We start from the raw sequence: 7697 nt of genomic DNA on the forward strand, positions 1-7697 counted from the left end.
GTGAGGACCCTGGGGATATTACAGTCAGAATGGCTATCTCCACTACTTACTAATAGTATAAATTTAGCAAGTCACTTAACCTTTCCAGTCCTTAGGTATTACATTTATAACATGTGGCACTGATGTGTACACTTGTTATAATGAGTAAATTAAGGAGAAAACATAGGTAAAGCCCAAGGAATATCAGTTTCTCCCTCTCCTCTTTCTTTGATTTTGGCCCTCACTTCCAACAACAAATCTGAATGAACTCTGGATAACAATGCCTAAAAGGCCTTAGCGTGTTTCTGCAATTAATCACGTTGCCAGGCAGGAGGTGGTGCCCCCAGAGTTGATGTCTTCCTACTGATAAGTGATGCCTTCAGCTGATTTACAAGAGCAAAAAACAGGACTTGGGTGATTATCACCATATAAGCCTTTTAGTTCTAATCTCTAAATTACTTAGCAAATACCTTTCAGAAGTAAGACTGGGAAGGGGCACCTGGCTGGCTTACTTGGTGGAGTATGGGACTCTTGATCTTGGGGTTCCAAGGTTGAGGCCCATGTAGGGTGTAGAGCTCAATAAATAAGTAAACTGAAATATTAAAGAGAAAGAAAAGAAGAACTAAGACGGCAAACATCCAATTTAATGACCCTCCCCCTAAAAAAATTAAGTTTCACATCATAATTAATAATTGCTCGATAACACAAAGACATATTATTCTACAAAAACACCCACATTCTACTTATGGGGCCAGACAAACCTTTGACTCAATTAATGAGAAATAGCCCTGGGGTAGGTTACCCAGTATGAATGTCAACAGATAACTCCTATTTTTCTATAGAAGTTTCTACCTAATCTCTGATTTCTTATGAGGATGGACCATGAGGTGAAGTGAGATTCCTGCCTTCACAAAGTCTACAGATTGGGGACTGGCCACACTTTTAAAATATTCTACATGAGGGAACCATAGGGGCTTAGTCGGTTAAGATTCTGACTCTTAACCTTAGGTCAGGTCATGATCTTGTGAGTTGGAGCCCCGTGTTGAGTTCCACACTGGGCATGGAGCCTACTTGAAAAAAAAATTATAATATTCTACACTACATTGTTGCCAAAATTCTTCATGATGTAGGCATGTGGAACTAGGACCATATGAATTGCAAATCTGTAGAGGTTCAAAAAGTTTTCTCCTTAAAAAAAAAAAAAACCCAAAACAACTTCCTAATAGCTAGAAATGCTATATACTAGACAGAAGTCAGATTTCTCTAAACTTAATAGCTAATTTTCGTGGCTTTGTAGCAGATAGTCTTAGCCTAACCAACCTATTTACCACCTTCAGTCTTGCCAACAGCTCCCCATACTGGTTTAGGTGCCACCATATTCCCAACCATGTGCTTCGGGAAAGTGAATCCAAGCTCTAGCAGTAGGCGATCTATCTTGATTAGTCCAATCATGGAAATTCTCTTTTCCCTGTAATGATTAGTCTGAAAGGACCAGGAGCTAATTGTGGCTATTGAGACAGGAGGGAACTTTGGTGAAGATGCTTCTAGAAAAAGTTATTAGTTTTTATTTATTTTTTAAGGATTTATTTATTTGAGAAAGTGCATGTGCTCATTTTAGTGAATTACCATTTATTGACTTAGTCTTAAATAAATCATTCTTTGACTATTAGATCTTCATATTTATGTTTTTGACAAATTTGTTCAGAGTGTGTAGGGTCACTTTTTGGTGTATTTTTACTGAACTCAAGTTAGACTACTTCTTTATTGTTAGTCTTTCCCAGATCACATCTTTTGCTATGGCTACTCATTGTTATTAGTGTAGGACTTTTCTATTCTACTCCAGTATATTTAAGGATTTTTCTTTTAGTTTTATAACTAGCTCATCCATAATTCTACTTCATCCCTTATACCTGAATTATGCCAGGCAATTCTAACTACCATTTATTTTGTTTTTTTTTTCAATATTAGCTAACATTTATTGAGCACTATGTGGTAGGCACTGTGCTAAGTGTGTTAATTTTTTAACTATCAATTTTTTAAATAGAATAATTCTAAGAAAGGCCCATAGGAAATATCATCTTCAACAGGGAAAAACTGAGAGCTTTTTCCCTAAGGTCAGGAACACGACAGGGATGGACACTCTCACCACTGTTGTTCAACATAGTACTTAAAGTCCCAGCCTCAGCAGTCAGACAACAAAAAGAAAGAAAAGGCGTCCAAATTCGCAAAGAAGTAGTCACACTTTCACTCTTCGTAGATGACATAATAGTCTAGGTTAAAAAAAAAACAACCCAAAGACTCCACCAAATATTGCTAGAACTGATACAGGAATTGAGCAAAGTTGCAGGATATAAAATCAACGCACCAAAGTCTGTTGTGTTTCTATACACTAACAATGAAGCAGCAGAAAGAGAAATCAAGGAATTGATCCCATTTACAATTGCAACAAAACCCATTAAGATATCTAGGAATAGGTGGCTCAGTGATTAAAGCCTCTGCCTTCGGCTCAGGTCATGATCCCGGGGTCCTGGAATCGAGTCCCGCATTGGGCTCTCTGCTCAGCAGGGAGCCTACCTCTGCCTCTCTCTGCCTGCCTACTTGTGATCTCTGTCTGTCAAATAAATAATAAAAATAAAAAATCTTTTAAAAAAGTGCAAAAAAAGAGATATCTAGGAATAAATCAAACTAAAGAGGTAAAAGATCTGTACTCTGAAAACTCTAGAACACTTATGAAAGAAATCAAGGAAGACACAAATAAATGGAAAACATTCCACACACATGGACTGGAAGAACAAATACTGTTAAAATGTCTATGTTACTAAAAGCAATTTACACATTCAATGCCATCCGTATCAAACTACACCAGCAGTTTTCACACAGTTGGAACAAACACTCCTGAAATTTGTATGGAATCAAAAAAGACCCTGAGTAGTCAAAGTAATGTTGAAAAAGAAAATCAAAGCTGGTGGCATCACAATTCTGGACTTTAAACTCTGCTACAAAGCTGTAGTCATCAAGACAGTATGGTACCGACACAAAAACAGACACATATATCAATGGAACAGAATAAAGAACCCAGAAATGGACCCTCAACTCTATGATCAACTCATCTTTGAAAAAGCAGGAAAGAATGTCCACTGGAGAAAAGACAGTCTCTTCAACAAATGGTGTTGGGAAAATTGGACAACTAAATGGAGAAGAATGAAACTGGACCATTTTCTTACACCATACATAAAATTGATGAAAGACCTAAATGTGAGATAGGAATCCATCAAAATCCTATAGGAAAACACAGGCAGCAACCTCTTTAACCTTGGCCACAGCAACATCTTGCTAGACATGTCTCCAAAGGCAAGGGAAACAAAAGAAAAAATGAACTATTGGGACTTCATCAAGATAAAAAGCTTCTGCACAGCAAAGGAAACAATCAACAAAAGTAAAAGGCAGCCTAAGGAAAGGGAGAAGATATTTGCAAATGTCTTATCAGATAAAGGGCTAGTATCCAAGATCTATAAAGAACTTATCAAATTCAGCATACAAAAAACAAAAAATCCAGTTAAGAAATGGGCAGAAGACATGCAAACACATTCCTCCAAAGAAGACATACAAATGGCCAACAGACACATGAAAAAATAGATTGCTTCCAAGCAGCTGCACCATTTCACATTCCCACCAGTAGCGTATGAGGGTTCTAATTTCCCCACATTTTTACCAACACTTAATATTATCATCTGTCTTTTTGGTTATAACCATCCTAGTGGGTATCTAACTGAATTCTTATCAGTTTACATGACTTAGGAGGTTGATGGTATCATTGGTTTTTACGACTTAGCAAGGTGAAGAAGGGGAGTCCATCTAGTAAGAAGAAACAGCATAAAGTGCCTAAAGTGGTGACTTATTTAGGTTTGGCTGGGGCTCTAGAGGTATGGGGAAGGGGGTATGAGAGACAAGGCAAAGGAGTTAAAAAGGGATTCTGCTAAGGACTTTGGAATTTATTTTGAGGGAAACAGAAGCCAATAAAGGATTTTAACCAAGTGAGTGCCATGATCAAGCTTGTCTTTTTAGGCTTACCCTGGGAGCAATATAGTGATTGATATGTGGGGACTGCAATGGAAAATAGAGATATCAAACATTAAGGGTCTTGCAGCAGACTGGGCAAGAAATAACGGAAAACTGTAATGTGGAAAAGGCAATGGGGCGCCTGGGTAGCTCAGTCGGTTAGGCATCTGCCTTGGATCCAGGTCATGATCCCAGGGTCCTGGGATGGAGCCTCGAATTAGGCTCCCTACTCAGCAGGAAGTCTGCTTCTCTCTCTTCCTCTGATCCTCCCCCACACTCCTGTGCTCTCTATCTCTCCCTCTCTTCTCTCAAATAAATCTTTTTTTTTTTTTAAAGCACTAGTGATGTAAAAATGGGGGACATAAACAAGACATAACATGGAGGTAGAATTTACAAGGCTCTGGATGCTTGAATGGGGATGAGAAAGGGGGAGCCAGAATAATTCCCTGGTTTCTGGGCTTGACAACTATATAAACTTATAAATATTAAAAATAAGAAAGAGTGGTTAATATACATAAAAGAGATCTGTGGAATTCACCTAGATATGGAATACCTTAGGAGAGAAAATATTTTGAGACAGAAGATTATGAATACAGTTGTATATTGTGTATATTATGAATACAGGTATATTGAGTTTGTGGCCCTTTGGGAATTCAAATGGAGATACTCAATACATAGTTGGTTATATACATTCAGAGCTCTGGAGACACATCTAGTATGCATGTAGAGATTTAGAATATGGAAGCGCATAGGTGAGAGCTGCCATTCTGGGAGTGATAATACCATTTAAGGTTAGCCAAAGGAAACTGGGGAGATGGCCAACAACAGAATCATTAGAAAGGCGAAATGGGGCGCCTGGGTAGCTCAGGGGGTTAAAGCCTCTGCCTTCGGCTCAGGTCATGATCCCAGAGTCCTGGGATTGAGCCCCGCCTCGGGCTCTCTGCTTGGCAGGGAGCCTGTTTCCTCCTCTCTCTCTCTGCCTGCCTCTCTGCCTACTTGTGATCTCTCTCTGTCAAATAAATAAATAAATAAAATCTTTAAAAAAAAAAAAGACAAACTTCAGGGATTGGCAGAGAAAGATGAGCTCATAAAAGAGACAAAGAAGGGGCATCTGGGTGGCTGGGCCCAGATGGGCCCCTCTCCCTCTCTTTGTAGTGCCAGGGCCTCTCTGTAGGGTCTTTCCATTGGGTAGCTGGACTTACAGACTCCAGGAAGGAGTATTCCACAAGACAGGAGGTGAAAGCTGCCAGTTTCTTAGAGCCTGGGCCTAGGAACCCGTATAGTGTTACTTTTGCCATATTTTGGGGGTCAAAGCAATTGCAGAGTCTGTCTACTTTTAAAAGGAAGGGGCAAAAACTTCCACCTTTTGATAAGAGGGGGTCAAAGAATTTGTGGCCTTTTTTAATCCTCCATAGAAATCGGCAGAAAGGGAGAAGAATATACATGTAGTCTCTAAAATTTATAAGGGATTAATAGCTTTAATAGCTGGACTATACAAAGAACCCTTCCAAATCAAGAAGACAGCTGCTCCAATAAAAAAAAATGTGGACAATGACTGTGCATATGAAGTTTATAGAAGTGGAAACTAAAAAGCCAACATGCATACAAAAAAATGCTGAAAATAATCGGTAGTCAGTGAAATGCAAATCAAGGTCACAACAAGATATTATTTTATGAAAGGCTTTCTCGATGGTGCATTAGGGATAGTTTGGGCCCGACTTTGTTGTGGGGGCTCTTCTGTGCATTGCAGGATGTTTAGCGGCACCCCTGGCCTTTACCCAGTAGTAGACATACCAGTTGTAACGATCAAAAATGCCTCTAGACATTGCCAATTATCTTCTGAAGGACAAAATTGCTCACTGCTTTGCACACCTATCAGCTTGGCAAGAAATGGAAAGTTGGTTAATGCTGAGTATTGGCAGAGATATGGCAACATGGGAGCCTCAGGCACTGCTGGTCGATGTGTGGGCAGCGCAGCCATTCTTGAGAACAGCCAATTTAAATATACCATTACCTCATTACCCAGCAATTCAGTCTCTACAAAGAGCCATATATGAGAATGTTCTCTGCAGCTTTGTTTGACCGTGGGGAGTTGGGAGACGAACTACAAAGTGATGCAGAACACTCCACCTAACAGGAAAGGATAGACATTTTTCTCAGTGCACATGATACATTCTGCAAGGAAAACCATACATTAGACCACAAACAAGTCTTAACAATTTTATTTTATTTTTTAAAGATTTGTTTATTTGAGAGAGAGAGAGTATGAGCTAGAGGGGCAGAGGGAAAGGGAGAATCTCAAGCAGACTCCACAATAAGCACATAGCCCGATGTGGGGCCTGATCTCACAACCCAGAGACGACAACCTAAGCCAAAATCAAGAGTCGGTCGTCTAACGTGGGGCTTAAACTCACAACCCCAAGGTCAAGTCACATGTTCTTCTGACTGAGCCAGTCAGGTGCCCCAGGAAGAAACATTTCTTAATCCATTCTATGAGGCCAGTACTGCCCTGATACCAAAGCCAGAGAAAGATATTACAAGAAAGGAAAAATATTGAATATTTAGAATATTGATGCTAAAATCAACAGCATGCTAGCAAACTGAATTTAGCAGCATATTAAGAGGATACACTACAACCAGATGAGATTTATTGCTGGAATTCAAAGCTGATTCAACATAAAAAAAATCAATGTAATATACCATATTAACAGAACGAAGAGGGAAAAATGATAATCTCAAATGATGCAGAACAAACATTTGACAGAATTCAGTATCTTCTCATGACAAAAACACTCAACTAGAAATAGAAGGAAATTACCTCAACAAAATAAAGACCATATATGAAAAACTCACAGCTGACATCATACTAGGTGGTGAAGATTGAAAGCTTTTCCTTAGGGGCGCCTGGGTGGCTCAGTTGGTCAAGCGTCTGCCTTAGGCTCAAGTCATGATCCCAGGGTCCTGGGATCCCGGTTGGGTAGGAAGCTGGCTTCTCCTCTCCCACTCCCCCTGCTTGTGTTCCCTCTCTCACTGTCTCTTTCTGACAAATAAATAGAGTCTTTTAACAGGGAAAAAAAAAAGCTTTTCCTTAAATATCAGGATCAAGACAGGAATGTTCACTTTCACCACTTCTATTTAATATATTATTGGCAGTTTTAGCCAGAGAAATTAGGCAAGAAAAAGAAAAGCATCCAAATTGGAAAGGAAGTAATGAAATTATCTCTGTTTACAGATGACATGTGGAAAACCCTAGAGATTACACAAAAAACTCTCTAGGGCTAATCAAGAAACACACCAAAGTTGCAGGATTCAAGACCACCACACAAAAATCAGCTACATTTCTATATGCTAATAAGGAATAATCCCAAAAGGAAATTAAGAAAACAAATCTATAATAGCATCAAAAAATACTGTGGGAAAAACTTAACTAAAGAGGCAAAAGACTCATACACTGAAAACAATAAAACATGCCTGAAAGAACTTAAAGACACAAATAAATGGAAATCCATTACTCGTTCATGGACTAGAAGACTTAATATTGTCATGATATCAGTACTACCTAAAGCAATCTGCAGGGGTGCCTGGGTGGCTCAGTGGGTTAAACCTCTGCTTTATGCAGCTAATCATACAGATTTAATGATTGGGTATGAGAATTAGAG

This window comes from Martes martes (assembly GCF_963455335.1).
Source record: "Martes martes genome assembly, chromosome: 10".
NCBI lineage: Eukaryota > Metazoa > Chordata > Mammalia > Carnivora > Mustelidae > Martes > Martes martes.